Source organism: Mixophyes fleayi, chromosome 11 (assembly GCF_038048845.1).
Source record: "Mixophyes fleayi isolate aMixFle1 chromosome 11, aMixFle1.hap1, whole genome shotgun sequence".
Taxonomy (NCBI): Eukaryota; Metazoa; Chordata; class Amphibia; order Anura; family Limnodynastidae; genus Mixophyes; species Mixophyes fleayi.
In genome coordinates, this window is record NC_134412.1 from 94658727 (window position 1) to 94676559 (window position 17833).

General features: G+C 45.7%; 1 protein-coding gene across 3 annotated transcripts in view; it reads right to left on the bottom strand.

Annotated features, from left to right (window-relative positions):
• ROBO3 (roundabout guidance receptor 3) overlaps positions 1-17833 on the bottom strand; it is a 384723-nt gene that overhangs the window by 279940 nt on the left and 86950 nt on the right. The window contains exon 1 of one of the 3 annotated variants that reach the window (XM_075190387.1): positions 17024-17824. The exons of the other annotated variants lie outside the window; for them this stretch is intronic. The gene's annotated coding sequence lies outside the window, so the exon portion shown is untranslated. Of the gene's footprint in view, positions 1-17023; positions 17825-17833 lie in introns of those variants that run through there. 3 annotated transcript variants of the gene reach the window in all.

Consider the following 17833-nt stretch of genomic DNA (forward strand, 5'->3'; position numbering starts at 1 on the left):
TACAGTCTTCTACACCACTTCATCGTTATTTTATATCTAAGTGACTGTTTACTCATTGCTATCCGCTGCCTCCGTGCACTCCAGCTTTTACCTCACTCACCTGCTTCTCATTAAGTCTGTTTGCTGATTTCTATCCGCTGCCTCCGTGCACTACAGTCTCCTGCTTGCAACTCGCCTGTGTTCAACATCGTGACTGCTAGCTGACTACTATCCGCTGCCTCTGTGCACTACAGTCTCCTGCTTGCAACTCGCCTGTGTTCAACATCGTGACTGCCAGCTGACTGCCATCCGCTGCCTCTGTGCACTACAGTCTCCTGCTTGCAACTCGCCTGTGTTCAACATCGTGACTGCCAGCTGACTGCTATCCGCTGCCTCTGTGCACTACAGTCTCCTGCTTGCAACTCGCCTGTGTTCAACATCGTGACTGCCAGCTGATTACTATCCGCTGCCTCCGTGCACTACACTCTCATCTCATCTTTGCTGTGTCTTCCTCGAGACTGCCGCTTTTCATTACCATCTGCTACACTTCGTGATCTACAGCTCCTGCCCTGCGCTGCACTCCTGTTTCCCATCGCTGTTGGTTCCTGTGGTTGCTACTGGTTACCTCCGTGTGCCGCTGAGTCCTGCCGCTGTGGTCAGCGCTATCGTCCATCTCCTGCTGATCCACTCTCCACGCCTTCACGTGTTCCTCTGGCCTCTACCCTCCTGTCAGCATTGGATTTGTATCTCTTCTACTACCCTCTGCTGGATCATCTCCATTCTCCTGGGTTTCCTATGAGTCCAGTTCCACGTGTTGCTGACTCCTGTGGATTCGTGTCCCTGTCGGTCTACTCACCTGTGCGCTGCACCTGCTAGACCGCTGCTTCTCCTATCCAGGGACTTCCTATCCAGTCGGTCTCCAGCCGCTCAGGTACCGCTGCAATCCCATCTGACTGCTACTGCTGAACCACGGTATGCATACTTCTCATTGACTGTGCTGTGTATTGCATATCTTGCTGGACTGTGTTTGGTTCTCTCTGGAGTCTGCTATCCGCTGAGTCTATTGTCATCATTGACTGTGTTATCATTGTGCTGGACTACTTCAAGAGACTTTCTAGATTGCAGACCTGATCAGTCATTTACATATATATATACCTATATTGTGCATATTACTGTGGATCGTGTATAAGGTGCCTGTTTATATCCTGTGTTGCAGTCTTCCCCCGTGCACCTCCTCACATATATATGCAGTGGTACAACTTGCTGATGTCAGACCACTGATCCCTGTTTCCGGTATCACCTGTTCCATTATCCTCTCACATAGCAGTGGTACAACTTGCTACCGCAGACCACTGACTACCTGGATACCTCCACTTGGATTCCATTCCTTCACTCAGACAGCGGTACAACTTGCTACCCGCAGACCGCTGACTCTCATCACCTCCTTGTCTCTGTTGGACATTCCTCCTCACTATAGCGGTGGTACAACTTGCTATCGCAGACCACTGACTACCTTCACGTGTCCTTGTCCATACAGTTCCCTGTGTATCATTACCTCATTATTACCAGTGTTGCTAGTCATAGACTTTCCTGAGCATCTCATCGGTCATCATTTCATGTTCCGTGATCACCCAGCTACCAGAGTACCCTATTACCATCTACATTGCTCTGGTAAGCCTACCATCTGGTGATCCCTGGGTAAAGACTCCTAGTGCCCGTGACACCTAATATTAAAGCAAACCCTAAATCAAAGCTTAAACTTCTACCCCATACTTAGAGTGCCCATTTCTAAGAATGTATAATTTACATCACTGATAAAGCAAATTCATTGCATCGTTTTCTATGCATGTTCAAGTGAAAGACTGATACACTTGATACTTTAGTGATACAATATTTTGCTAAGGCTCCTTTCATTTTCTGCACTGTATTTGAAGTGTGATTCTGATTGGCTGCTACCTTTTTACATTTTTCTTGCACTAGTTTGTCCTCTATTGTGCCCGCGCACATAGTGCCCAGCATGGGCGCTAACTACCAAGGTGGCAGCTGCTATAGGGCCTGGTATCTGTGGGGGCATTTCAGGGACACTCAATTGCCAGGCCCTTTGTGGCTGCCACAAATGCTGCATTAAGGCCCTGTTTTCCTTTGTGGTGGTCAGAAGGATGTTTAATGACCTCTCTGCTTTGTCCCTGCCGACGCAGCAAGGCATTTAAAGGCCCAGAATCCCAAAAACATGAACTGGAATTCTATGGCTCAGATATTAAATTCTGCTCAGAAAGGAACTCTGATGTTTCCTACCTCTCTAAGCAGGAAGTTCATAGAGGATTGTAGTGGAGACAGCCAGCAAGATGAGGTCAGGGTGTGCTTAGAAACTTTGTGGGCCCCTTCAAAATCTTGCTATAGGGCCCACAAATTTCTAGTAACTCCCCTGGTTTCCAGCAATGTCCACATATTCATTGCACCTCTATACTCACTGTAAGCAAAGATTCTTAGTGCCTAAATACTCATTGTGCCCAGAAGTGCCCAATGCCTACTTGGTGTAGACGACTTACATCAGATCTGTGCCCAGCTGGATAATGGAGGGCTAGAGGCGGATGAATTGCTGACAATCATGTCCAAGTTACACATTAGAACATTGGTGGACCTTGGATTGGCTGGAGGAAGCGTAATCAGCAATATGTAATAAGTAATTTAGACTGTAAGACTGATGTGAATGATTACATATCCTCTGTATAAGATTGGCGCTATATAAATTAATAATGATAATAATTATGTTGCTGGAGCTGCGGTCTGAGAAAGTCAAAAGTCAAATTTGCATAATGTCCCGCCCACCTTGCAGGGAAAATTGCCTGGTCCCTCAAGAGATCAGGGGGTCTTCTCCTAATTTAAGAGTCTCCCTGACATTCCGGGAGGGCAGAAAAAGAAGGGGAATAACAACCGGTTGTAATTCTATATTGGCTGATCTCTCTACTTTCCTTAATTTTTTAATAATATTAAAATTTGCTATTTATCATAGTGAGAAGATGCTATTCTAATGACTGTTTAAGACCAAGTACAAGTATGCAGAGAAAATATGTAATTTCTTTGTGATGCACTAAAGGGCATAATTTAATATAGAACAACTTATACAGCCTTAAAACACTGCAAATGTAACATATGTTTAGTTACAAGTCTATATAGATATCCGTTTAATGTACAGTTGGGTGCATGAGACACTATATAGTATCTGCCTGGTATGTGTAAATACTGAATAAACATTTGTCATAGAGATAAATAAATCCTGATTTGGGCAATTTACCTTCTGATGAAAGCAGTACAGAGTGAGGCACCCTGTCGGGGGAGTACATATACTTAACAATCTCTTATATTGGAATCCTTTGTGCCCAGTTTAGTCTCAAGTTCATCATTAAATGACTAAAGATGCAAAATTCGCCAACCTCTTATATAACCGATTTTTAAAAAAAAATTGTAATAGGTGATCGTACAGTATTAAAACAAAAAAAATCTGAAAACACAATATATAACAAATGCAATACTAAGTGAAGCCAGCAGATGGCAGCATGTAAAGGAAACTCTGTAATTGCCATTTACAAAGCTGCAAAAATGCAGAAACACAGGTCATGTATTTCATCATCACCATTTATTTATATAGCGCCACTGATTCCGCAGCGCTGTACAGAGAACTCATTCACATCAGTCCCTGCTCCATTGGAGCCTGCAGGAGAGAGAGAGAGGGAGAGAGAGACAGACTAGGGTCAATTTTGATAGCAGCCAATTAACCTACTAGTATGTTTTTGGAGTGTGGGAGGAAACCGGAGCACCCGGAGGAAACCCACGCAAACACGGAGAGAACATACAAGCTGCACACAGATAAGGCCATGGTCGGGAATTGAACTCAAGTCCCCAGTGCTGTAAGGCAGAAGTGCTAACCACTGAGCCACCGTGCTGCCCTATTTGTGCCCAAATGTGCCTATTTTACTGCTGTGTGCGCTTTTGGTACATGCATCCGTGTAAATGTAGGATTGCACGGTGTAAATGTATGATTGCAGGACAATATAGGTGCATGCCAGGAAATCTAAAATACTATTTCAAAGTCCCTCCTACCATCACTTTTCATCCAGCATTTTAACTAATTATACATTTTCCCATGTTTTACTCCTAAAGTACTATTTACTGGAGTCTTATTTTATGTCTTAAATAAATCATGAGCATAAGTCTTTATTTCATGTGTTATATTTGTACTTTTTATTGATTGTTTACAATACCTGAATTGAGGTATTGAGACTTTCCTATATAAAGTAGAGATGAGCGGGCTCGGATTCCGCTAATCCGAGCCCACCCGAACAGTGCGGATCCGAACGTGATCCGAGCACTGTTCGGATATTTCCGGCGGGCAAAAAAATGAAAACGAGGCTCTGTCGTCCAAGTCTCGCGTCGAATCTCGCGAGGGGTGGGAAGGAGGGCCCAGAACAATTCCATCTTGTACCTCTTTTTTTGGCATTATGTGCTCAAGCTACCTCGGTGCAACCTTTTGGCTTAAAAACAATATTGTGAGGTGTTCAGAATAGACTGGAAATTAGTGGAAATGATTGTTATTGAATGTTATTGAGGTTAATAATAGCGTAGGAGTGAAAAAAAAACCACAAAACTGTTTTTTAGCACTTTTTATGTTTTTTTCAAAATAAATCCGAATCCAAAAACCTTAAATCCGAAACAAAACCTTTCTTCAGGTGTTTTGCGAAACAAATCCGAACCCAAAACCTCAAGCAAATCCGAATCCAAAACACAAAACACGAGACACCAAAAGTGGCCGGTGCACATCCCTAATATAAAGGACGTCATGATGATTGGAAACATTGCTGACAATTTATTTTAACAATTCACATAATTGCTATTTTGTATATCTATATTAATATTTGTATTATTTCTATTATTTGTACTGTTGATCATGGATATGAAAGATATCTGAAGCCATGTGATTTCTGGCACAGAGCCTCCCCAGCAATCTATGGGAACATGTGGCTAAGTGTAACTCTTTTCTAGTTTAGCTGGGTGGAAGATTACCGAGTTTGCAGCACAATCAACACTTAATCCCATTTAAAACCTAACACACGAAACTAGTCCATTCTCACTTAGACAAGTCCTATATAGACAATAAGAGGCATATTTAATTAGGTCCGGCGCTCGTGATTACGCGCGGCTGCACAAGTCCCATTACTGCAACAGCGCAGATTCTGTGTGCACCCCATAGGGTTGCAAAGGGAAATCTACGATGTAGTGGTACCATATTGTCACTTTACATGTGCAGCCACGCGTAATAGCGAGCATCGGACCTATCTGAATATGTGCCATAAAAGGAAAATGCCTACACAACCAAACAACATGATCACCCTGTATACTCTTACATTGATTATTTCTGCTGCTACAATACTTGAGCTCAGGCCACTTTTATTACTGTTTCTAAGCTATATCTTTTATATAATATCTACCTTTTTATCTAATATCTATTTGTATCTGTTATCATATCTATAACTAAGCTATATCTTTTATAAAAGCTATATCTTTTATCTCCGCCTCCATGCATCAATCAGATGTAGACCTTGTTTAACATGAAGCCATGTTGTACAAAGTGTCATCTTTCTGCTTATACCTCGAATCTCCTTTTAAATCACTTTTTAACAATTCATTGTTCTGTTATTCTAACTACATGACCAAGCTAACTCCAACTCATGATCAAGTCAACTCCAACTCATCGTCAAGCTAACTCCAACTCATTGTCAAGCCAACTCCAACTCATGGTTAAGTCAACTCCAACTCATCGTCAAGCCAATTCCAACTCATGGTCAAGTCAACTCCAACTCATCGTCAAGCCAACTCCAACTCAAGTCAACTCCAACTCAAGAGCAAGTCAACTCCACCTCATGAGCAAGTCAACTCCAACTCATCGTCAAGCCAATTCCAACTCATGGTCAAGTCAACTCCAACTCATCGTCAAGTCAACTCCAACTCATCGTCAAGCCAACTCCAACTCAAGTCAACTCCAACTCAAGAGCAAGTCAACTCCACCTCATGAGCAAGTCAACTCCACCTCATGAGCAAGTCAACTCCAACTCATAAGCAAGTCAACTCCAACTCATGAGCAAGTCAACTCCAACTCTTTACCCATGTTTGTAACACTTTTTTTCTGAATTACACATGACTTTCTATTCACTGCCATGTTCCATAATGTCCTTGCTACAGATATTCAAAAACACTTTTTTCTCAACTCAAGGCCAAGCGTATATGTGACCTATTATACAGGAATATGGAACAAAATGTCATCACAAAGTTTAGAGTCCTACATTTTCCAATACTAAGGGTGTGAGAACAAATTATAATAGAATAAGCTCTATTATAATTTTTGCTCACACCCTTAGTATTGGAAAATGTATTGAGGTTTCCATGCTGTATGAATATCGTATGATCTTAAAGTTCATCATAAAATACAATATAAAAATAAAATATTATTAAAGAGTATGTATAGTTGTATTTGTAATATGTATATATATATATATATATATATATATATATATACATACAAGTTAACCCGTGCATGATACTCATGCATTCTAGTCAAATCAAGCTACTTAAGGTGTTAAAAAGGTTCTTGTCATGCATTTGGGCCATAGCCCAGGCCTCCTCAGGGGAAGAGCGTTACTTCCCGACGCAAGCGCCCTTTTTTAACGTGGTTTTGTCCACATGTCACCACCTCATGATTTTTCTCCATCACCTCATCCTTCATCTTTATCGCCACATCTATCCAGATGTCTATCCAGACACAGGGATCTCTCTCAGCAGTCCTGAGTATCACACTCCTCTCGCTCTGTCACCCCCGGCAAACACCAACCACTCCCCACTGTCACCCCCGGCAACCACCAACCACTCCCCACTGTCACCCCCGGCAACCATCAACCACTCCCAACTGTCACCCCTGGCAACCACTCCCAACTGTCACCCACGGCAACCAACAACCACTCCCAACTGTCACCCCCGGCAACCACCAACCACTCCCAACTGTCACTTCTCCTTCAAGAAATATATATTTATTTTTTAAAAATCTTTATAAACACTTTTAACAATTAACAAATTAAATTAACAAATTAAAAACATCTTAGTATACCAAATTTCAGCCCTTTCTGAGTTTTTTTTTCCACACACACTAATTTAGTAGGTCAGTGTATAACTCCGCCCAGCAGGTGGCGCTGCAGCTTGTTTGTTTTTTTTTCACACACACACAGACTAACACACGACACTAGGCTTTTATATTATAGATATAGATATATATATATATATTAAAGTCTACTTAATAAATTCCTAAACTGTATTTATATTACTCAATACAACAATGTGACAGCAGGGGGTCTCTATGCAAATAGATGATAACTGTACACAGTACACACATGTACATTAAGTGAATGCACAATTGTTATCACAGATATATGTATATGTTATGAACACATTCCAAGACTGGAATCATTGTTGTGACCACAACAGGGGCTGGCAGATTCCACTAACTACAGCGAATAACAACTGATTCTCCTTATTATATATCCATGTTGTATTGCTGATACGGTTCAATGGAGAGACCTTAACATACAATGTACATACAATCTTTTATAGAATAAAACTATTCTGACACTAACGCAGTTATGTGATACTTGAGTTTGTATAGGTATTAGTAATGGCAGGCTTCAGAATCAGAAGAATAGCTTGAAGTCATTTTAATTACCTTCTATTACTTGAATTGGACTTTAATTTTGTTCTCTATGACAGAATGAAATCAGTGGGATTGTAGTGAAGAATAACAGGTTATTATGTTACATTTAAATTTCACAAAGAAATGGCCTAATTTAAAGCAAATCTGAATCCCACAGCGGTTGTTTAGCTGTCATCTTACTTATACAGCATCTGTTCCAAATTCATGTGTTCCCCCCCATGTTTCAGCTCACTGTATCAGGACGTCTTTTGTTCTGGCCTCTCTCCACGGACCTTTTTATCAACCGCTGCCCCAGCTGAGACTTCTCCCAAATGAGGCAGTAACACCTTAGGCCAGTCATCTCCGCTGGGGAGGGGAGCAGCTGCAAAGTGGGGTGCAGACTGTGGAGTAATTCTTTTTCACATCACACAACACACGGGGTGCTTCTGGCCAGTTTATATTACACATTGCCTCATTATCTTGATGTGTAAAGCAGTCATTTGCTTCCCTGTCACTATACTTTACTGCTAATGACACAGAGTGATTGTGGAACCGGAGGTGAAAGATTATGTCAGAGTCTTTTGTCTGACCGAGACACTTCAAATATTTTCTATTTCAATCACATATTTATTGTTTATATCAACATACATTATTACTCCAGAGAAAGAGCTGAGAATCCGAATGATACAAGGAGTTGGATCTTTGTTACATCTCTAGTGTTGGATAAATGATTTTCAGGTCAAAATTAATCAAAATATTTAAACAACATTCTACAGATATTAAACAATAACTAATGTTGTATACTAATGCTGAGTATATATGTACAATATTTTCCATCTATCGAAAAAATAAGAAAGAAAATATAAATAGATACAGCATGGAAACGGAAATGTATAATACCAAAATACATTAAAGACATTTTCCTAATTTACTGCATTTTTGTCATTTGCATTCTGCTCTTACAACATTTTAGCTAAATTCATGGTAGTCGGCTATCCCATAAGCAGTATCAAAGTTGTCCTGAGTCTTGTTGTGGTCTATTAGAAAATAACACTAATCTGATTTCGAGTTTCCCAGGAAAACATTGTCCCAATGTGTAGTTAGTTCAGTAACTGCTCACTTTGTGCTGAGAATACTTATATTATGGTGTAATCATTACTTAGTTTCCATTATTCACTCTGACAGAATAATGTATGTATAATGAAGGCTTATCACATTTCCCAAAAAATACATCTTAATAGCCTCTGTTGCCCAGTACAACACAGAGGAAATAATGGAGATTTTTCTCTAATTTGGCTAATTAATAGCTATTTTTTTTCCCCTCCACACAAGTTTACGACCTAATTACATTAGGAATGAATTAATTAGTCCCTTTTGTTACCTACAGCTTATTAAAGGCTGGGGGGTCAGAGGGACGATAATCTCACATGCTGGTTAATGGGTTAATGCTGAGCAGTACATTGAATTATCACATATTTGGGGTCTAACGATATCAGCAGCAGGTCCCCAGGCTTCCATTATAAATTGTGAATGGGAATAATTAAACACTTTCACTAGGTCAGACTGAGGGATGTGAACATAACTTATCATTTCAGAGTGGGCAAAGTGTAACTCTGTAATTTCTATAAAGTACGTGTTTAAAGTACTTTATATCAGTTTTACAGTAGTACCATGCTGGAGCAGTTATCAAATGAACCAATGTTTTGATGGTTGCATAGAAGTGTACTACTTTTTGTAACGTTAAATCCTATCATTAACAAAATGATACCAGTCCCTCCTTTGAATTTGATTTACAAATTAACCTATTTACACATGCCATGACTGTCCCTCTTGGGCTAACAGGATGTTGGGAGGAATACAATGTATCAGTTTTATAACATGAAATACACTCACTACCTGCAGAAGGGAAACTATTTTTTACCAGTGACACAGAGACTGGCAGAGCGAGCTGGGACAATGCTATAAGCAGCCTACATAACCATCTGAATATTAATAGTGCTGTAATTCTTGTTGTACACAATGCCCAGTGCATATAGATTGTATAGGAAAAAGTGCCAACCTTTATGCAAATGCAGGGACTGCATTCAGCACTATACAGGCTCCTGGTTGGCTGCCTTCCTATGTAATAGCTCCTCTCTCTCGTCAGGCACCAGAGAATGAGGATGACATATAATGCAGAGTGTCTACCTCTGTAAGAATCTTTAACTGTCCAAAACAAGAATATTACCCACAACATATCTGCAATCATCATATTCAATTAATAATATCTGTTTGGATTTTTTTTTTTTAATGAAAATATGCCAGACAATCCCCCATCAAGGTTCTTTGTCTATACATATTTCTACGTGATCCAAAACTGTACACGTCAACTGTGTCTGTGCTTCCATTAACGCTGTGTTCCATTCTGTTTTTAAATAGATGATATAGGGAAGACAGAAAATCACATTGAGGTAATTGATCTCTGTGGAGTAGCATAAGGGATTAAAAAAAAAGAATAACAGATGGGGCGAGTAGAGCAAATACTACTATATCACTATACATGTTCTTTCAGATGTCAAAGTAACACAGGCAGCACTGTGGCACAGTGGTGAGCATTGCTGACTCACAGCACTGGATCCGTCAGTGCGCTGGGGTCCTACACTTGATTCCAGCCAGGGCCCTATCTGTGTGGAGTTTCTATGTTCTTCTCGGGTTTGCCTGGGGTTCTTTCCACACTCTAAAAACATATTGGTAGGTTAATTGGCTTCTATCTGGCTGTGTCTGGTCTTCTATGCTACAGAAAGGGCTGAGCTCTACAGCTGCAGTTGAGGTATCTCTATTTCTATAGAGAGCTGAGCTCTAGAGCCGCGGTATTCGATCTTACCTACTACAGAGAGTTGAGCACTAGAGCCGCAGTATATGATCCCACCTACTACAGAGAGTTGAGCACTAGAGCCGCAGTATATGATCCCACCTACTACAGAGAGTTGAACACTAGAGCCGCAGTATCTGATCCCACCTACTATAGAGAGTTGAACACTAGAGCCGCAGTATATGATCCCACCTACTACAGAAAGACCTGAGCACTAGAGCCACAGTATCTGATCCCACCTACTACAGAAAGAGCTGAGCACTAGAGCCGCATTATCTGATCCCACCTACTACGGAGAGAGTTGAGCACTAGAGCCGCATTATCTGATCCCACCTACTACGGAGAGAGCTGAGCACTAGAGCCGCAGTATCTGATCCCACCTACTACAGAGAGAGTTGAGCACTAGAGCCGCAGTATCTGATCCCACCCACTATAGAGTTGAACACTAGAGCCGCAGTATCTGATCCAACCTACTACAGAGAGTTGAACACTAGAGACGCAGTATCTGATCCCACCTACTACAGAGAGAGCTGAGCACTAGAGCCGCAGTATCTGATCCCACCTACTACAGAAAGAGCTGAGCACTAGAGCCGCAGTATCTGATCCTACCTACTACAGAGAGTTGAACACTAGAGCCGCAGTATCTGATCCTACCTACTACAGAGAGAGTTGAACACTAGAGCCGCAGTATCTGATCCTACCTACTACAGAGAGAGTTGAACACTAGAGCCACAGTATCTGATCCCACATACTACAGAGAGAGTTGAACACTAGAGCCGCTGTATCTGATCCCACCTACTACAGAGAGAGTTGAACACTAGAGCCGCTGTGTTGGATTAAGGGAAGGGACCTCCATCAAAGTACTTACATTAGTGAAGAAATTAGGAAAATAGATTTTTATACTGTTAAACCGTCTTAACCCATGCGCCTTATGATCACCCACATCACTCATACACTGCAAAAAACTATATAGAAATATGAAAATAGTATGATACGAGTTAAATTTAAGTAGTCGTGTTGTATCATATTATATCACAAGTTAACCCGTGCATGATACTCATGCATTCTAGTCAAATCAAGCTACTTAAGGTGTTAAAAGGGTTCTTGTCATAGCCCAGGCCTCCTCAGGGGAAGAGCGTTACTTCCCGACGTAAGAGCCCTTTTTTAACGTGGTTTTGTCCACATGTCACCACCTCATCATTCTTCTCCATCACCTCATCCTTCATTTCCATCGCCACATCTATCCAGATGTCTATCCAGAAACAGGGATCTCTCTCAGCGGTATATAGGTATTATAGAGAGCGACTAAGGGGGAGAGCTATGTATATGGATTATATTGAGATACCAGTGCAGAAAGCTATGTATATGGATTATATCAAGATAACAGTGCACAGATTTATGTATATACACACTTTATGGACAAAAGTATGTGGCCACACCTGTTAATTATTAAATTGAAGTGTTTCAATCAGACTCGTTGCCAGAGGTGTATCAAATCAGCACCTAGCTATGCAGTCTCCATTTGCAGACATTTGTGATAAAAACTGGGTTGTTCTGAAGAGCTCAGTGACTTCAAGCGTGGTACTGTGATATACACATTTGCAATAAGACGTTTTGTGAAATCTCACCCCTGCTGGATATTCCACGGTCAACTGCAAGTGATATTATTAGAAATTGGTAGTGTTTAGAAACAGCAGCAACTCGGCCATGAAGCAGAAGACCACATCAATCAAAGAGCGTGGTCAACGACTGCTAAGGCGCATGGTGCATAAAAGTCAACAACACTGCTGATTCCATAGCTGAAGAGTTCTAAACTTCCACTGGCATTAATGTAAGCAGAAAAACTGTGTGGCAAGAGCTTAATGGAATGGGTTTCCATGGCTGAGCAGCTGCATGTAAGCCTCACATCACCAAGACCAATGCCAAGCGTCGGATGGAGTGGTGTAAAGCAGTGGAAATATGTTCTGTGGAGTGATGAATCATGCTTCTGTTTGGCGAGTCTGGGTTTGGCAGATGCCAGGAGAAAGTTACCTGCCTGACTGCATTATGCCAATTGTGAATTTTGGTGTAGGAGGGATAATGGTATGGGGCTATTTTTCAGGCTTTGGCCTAAGCCCCTTATCTTCAGTGAAGGGCAATCTTAATGCTTTATTTTGCTATGCTTCCAACTTTGTGACAACAGTTTGGAGAAGACCCTTTTCTATTCCAACATGACTGTGCCCCAGTGCAAAGAGCAAGGACTACAAAAACATGGTTTGATGAGTTTGGTGTGGAAGAACTTGACTGGCCTGCAGAGCCCTGACCTCAACCCCATCGAACACCTTTGGGATGAACTGGAACGGAGATTGCATACCAGGCCTTCTCGTCCAACATCAGTGTCTGACCTCATAAATGCTCTACAGCAGTGGTTCCCAAACTTTTGCAATTCACGGCACCCTTAGAGTCTCCAAATTTTTTCAAGGCACCCCTCCAAAATAATTATTGAGCAGTCCTGTTTTAGAATTAGTTGGGTCAAAAAATTGTAATAAGTATTTAGGTCAGGACAGAAATACTTATTTAGTTGTATGCAAAAATGCCCCCTCTGCATCCAGACACTCTGCCCTCAGGCACTCTGCCCCCTCTGCATCCAGACACACTGCCCTCTCTCACACTGCCCCCTCTGCCCTCTGACGCTGTGTCCCCCACCACTGCCCCTCTCACGCTGTGTCCCCCACCACTGCCCCTCTCACGCTGTGTCCCCCTCCACTGCCCCTCTCACGCTGTGTCCCCCTCCACTGCCCCTCTCACGCTGTGTCCCCCTCCACTGCCCCTCTCACGCTGTGTCCCCCTCCACTGCCCCTCTCACACTGTGCCCCCCTCCACTCCCCCTCTCATGCTGTGTCCCTCCTCTGCCCCCTCCACTATCCCCCTCATGCTGTGTCCCTCCTCTGCCCCCCTCCTCTGCCCCTCTCACGCTGTGTCCCCCCTCCACTGCCTCTCTCACGCTGTGTCCCCCTCCACTGCTACTCTCACGCTGTGTCCCCCTCCACTGTCCCTCTCACACTGTGTCCCCCACCACTGCCCCCTCATGCTGTGTCCCCCTCCACTGCTCCTCTCACGCTGTGTCCCCCTCCACTGCCCCTCTCACGCTGTGTCCCTCTCCACTGCCCCTCTCACGCTGTGCCCCCCTCCACTGCCCCTCTCACGCTGTGTCCCTCCTCCACTGTCCCCCTCATGCTGTGTCCCTCCTCTGCACCCCTCATGCTGTGTCCCTCCTCTGCCCCCTCACGCTGTGTCCCCCCTCCACTGCCCCTCTCACACTGTGTCCCCCCTCCACTACCTCTCTCACGCTGTGTCCCCCTCCACTGCTCTCTCACGCTGTGTCCCCCTCCACTGCCCCTCTCACGCTGTGTCCCCCTCCACTGCCCCTCTCACGCTGTGTCCCCCACCACTGCCCCTCTCACGCTGTGTCCCCCACCACTGCCCCTCTCACGCTGTGTCCCCCACCACTGCCGCTCTCACGCTGTGTCCCCCTCCACTGCCCCTCTTACGCTGTGTCCCCCTCCACTGCCCCTCTCATGCTGTGTCCCCCTCCACTGCCCCTCTCACACTGTGTCCCCCTCCACTGCCCCTCTCATGCTGTGTCCCCCTCCACTGCTCCTCTCACGCTGTGTCCCCATCCACTGCCCCTCTCATGCTGTGTCCCTCCTCTGCCCCCCTCTCGCTGTGTCCCTCCTCTGCTCCCCTCCACTGTCCTCCTCACGCTGTGTCCCTCCTCTGCCCCTCTCACACTGTGTCCCCCCTCCACTGCCCCTCTCACGCTGTGTCCCCCCTCCACTGCCCCTCTCACGCTGTGTCCCCATCCACTGCCCCTCTCACACTGTGTCCCCCCTCCACTACCTCTCTCACGCTGTGTCCCCCTCCACTGCTCCTCTCACGCTGTGTCCCCCTCCACTGCCCCTCTCACGCTGTGTCCCCCTCCACTGCCCCTCTCACGCTGTGTCCCCCACCACTGCCCCTCTCACGCTGTGTCCCCCTCCACTGCCCCTCTTACGCTGTGTCCCCCTCCACTGCCCCTCTCATGCTGTGTCCCCCTCCACTGCCCCTCTCACAGTGTCCCCCTCCACTGCCCCTCTCACGCTGTGTCCCCCTCCACTGCCCCTCTCACGCTGTGTCCCTCCTCTGCCCCCCTCTCGCTGTATCCCTCCTCTGCCCCCCTCCACTGTCCTCCTCACGCTGTGTCCCTCCTCTGCCCCTCTCACACTGTGTCCCCCCTCCACTGCCCCTCTCACGCTGTGTCCCCCCTCCACTGCCCCTCTCACGCTGTGTCCCCCCTCCACTGCCCCTCTCACACTGTGTCCCCCCTCCACTACCTCTCTCACGCTGTGTCCCCCTCCACTGCTCTCTCACGCTGTGTCCCCCTCCACTGCCCCTCTCACGCTGTGTCCCCCTCCACTGCCCCTCTCACGCTGTGTCCCCCACCACTGCCCCTCTCACGCTGTGTCCCCCACCACTGCCCCACTCACGCTGTGTCCCCCTCCACTGCCCCTCTTACGCTGTGTCCCCCTCCACTGCCCCTCTCATGCTGTGTCCCCCTCCACTGCCCCTCTCACACTGTGTCCCCCTCCACTGCCCCTCTCATGCTGTGTCCCCCTCCACTGCTCCTCTCACGCTGTGTCCCCATCCACTGCCCCTCTCATGCTGTGTCCCTCCTCTGCCCCCCTCTCGCTGTGTCCCTCCTCTGCTCCCCTCCACTGTCCTCCTCACGCTGTGTCCCTCCTCTGCCCCTCTCACACTGTGTCCCCCCTCCACTGCCCCTCTCACGCTGTGTCCCCCCTCCACTGCCCCTCTCACGCTGTGTCCCCATCCACTGCCCCTCTCACACTGTGTCCCCCCTCCACTACCTCTCTCACGCTGTGTCCCCCTCCACTGCTCCTCTCACGCTGTGTCCCCCTCCACTGCCCCTCTCACGCTGTGTCCCCCTCCACTGCCCCTCTCACGCTGTGTCCCCCTCCACTGCCCCTCTCACGCTGTGTCCCCCACCACTGCCCCTCTCACGCTGTGTCCCCCTCCACTGCCCCTCTTACGCTGTGTCCCCCTCCACTGCCCCTCTCATGCTGTGTCCCCCTCCACTGCCCCTCTCACACTGTGTCCCCCTCCACTGCCCCTCTCACGCTGTGTCCCCCTCCACTGCCCCTCTCACGCTGTGTCCCTCCTCTGCCCCCCTCTCGCTGTATCCCTCCTCTGCCCCCCTCCACTGTCCTCCTCACGCTGTGTCCCTCCTCTGCCCCTCTCACACTGTGTCCCCCCTCCACTGCCCCTCTCACGCTGTGTCCCCCCTCCACTGCCCCTCTCACGCTGTGTCCCCATCCACTGCCCCTCTCACGCTGTGTCCCCCCTCCACTGCCCCTCTCACGCTGTGCCCCCCTCCACTGCCCCTCTCACGCTGTGTCCCTCCTCCACTGCCCCTCTCACTCTGTGCCCCCCTCCACTGCCCCTCTCACGCTGTGTCCCCATCCACTGCCCCTCTCACGCTGTGCCCCCCTCCACTGCCCCTCTCACGCTGTGTCCCACCTCCACTGCCCCTCTCACGCTGTGTCCCCATCCACTGCCCCTCTCACACTGTGCCCCCCTCCACTGTCCCCCTCACGCTGTGTCCCTCCTCTTCCCCCCTCACGCTGTCTCCCCCTCCACTGCCCCTCTCACTCTGCCCCCACTGTCACTCTCACTCTGCCCCCGCTGTCACTCTCACTCTGCCCCCGCTGTCACCCTTCGCTGCCACGATCCCTGTCACTCCTGTGCCACGGGCCAGACATATAAAAAAAAAAAAAGAACACAAACTTACCAATCCAGGCTGCTGGGTCCCGGCGCCTGGCGGATTGGGAAGTTTGTGTTCTTTTTTTTTTTTTCTATGTCTGGCCCGCGGCACCCCTGGGAGCCGCGGCGCACACTTTGGGAACCGCCGCTCTACAGAATGAATGGGCACAAATTCCCACAGAAACACTACAAAATCTTGTGGAAAGTGTTTCAAGAAGAGTGGAAGCTGTTATCACTGCAAAAGGGGGACCAACTCCATATTAACGTATATGTATTTCAGTACAATGTCCCCGTTTATGTAATGGTCAAGCGTCCAAATACTTTTGTCCATACAGTGTATATTATGGAGTTATGTATATGTATTATACTGAGGTAACAGTTGGGTAATAGAGACATGTATGGTTGAGTGATTGGAAATAAAATTATGTATGATTATAGTGAGGTATCTGTGGGATATGAGCTATATATAGGGTTTATTCCCCAAAATGCTCTAAAATGAGATAATAAGCAAAACATGGTCATTGTCATTTTCCATTCCTCAAATCCTCACATACAATTCTATTTTCTCCTAGAAGAAGTGACATACATGGATCATTTTACATCATTCATCATTTACATTATCAGTATGTGATGGCCTATAATCTCCTAACTTTTCAGCTTCCTACCTTTCTCAGTTGTACAGCAGAATGTGTTTTGGGTCTTCTACATCAGTCTGCATCTGTTTGTTTTTTTTTGTGGGGGTTGTGAGCACCACAGCGATTGCCAGCGGTAACCCCCTTAATGTATAGGACCAAGCCTTATCACTGCCATAGTGCTTTTTGGGCTTTGATAAACATGCCCATAAAGAGCTAAGTATGTAGAATAGAACTTGGTACGAGTCTATAGCATAGTAAATGTGGAGTATAGGGCTATATATAGGGATATAGTGAGGTAAATGTGGGGTATAGTGCTATATATAGGGATATATTGAGGTAAAAATGGGGGGAATAGAGCTATATATAGGGCTATAGTGAGGTAAATGTGGGGTATAGTGCTATATATACTGATATAGTGAGGTAAAAATGGGGGGAATAGAGCTATATATAGGGCTATAGTGAGGTAAATGTGGGGTATAGTGCTATATATACTGATATAGTGAGGTAAATGTGGGGGATAGAGCTATATATAGGGATATAGAGAGGTAAATGTGGGAACAGAGCTTTGTATAGTTATTATGTGAGGTAGATGCAGGTGACAAAGCAAGGTATTGTCATATAGTGAGGAAAAATTTCAAACAACACATGTAGAGGTTTATGGACACAGAGCAGAGCTGCAGTACGGCGATATACTGCCATCATAGAGGGTATGACTATGTATAAAACTATATATGTAAGAACAGAGCTGCAGTACGGCCATATACTGCTATAATAGAGGGTATTACTATGTATAACACTATATGTAATCACTGAGCACAGGACCATCTCTGCCTCCCGCCC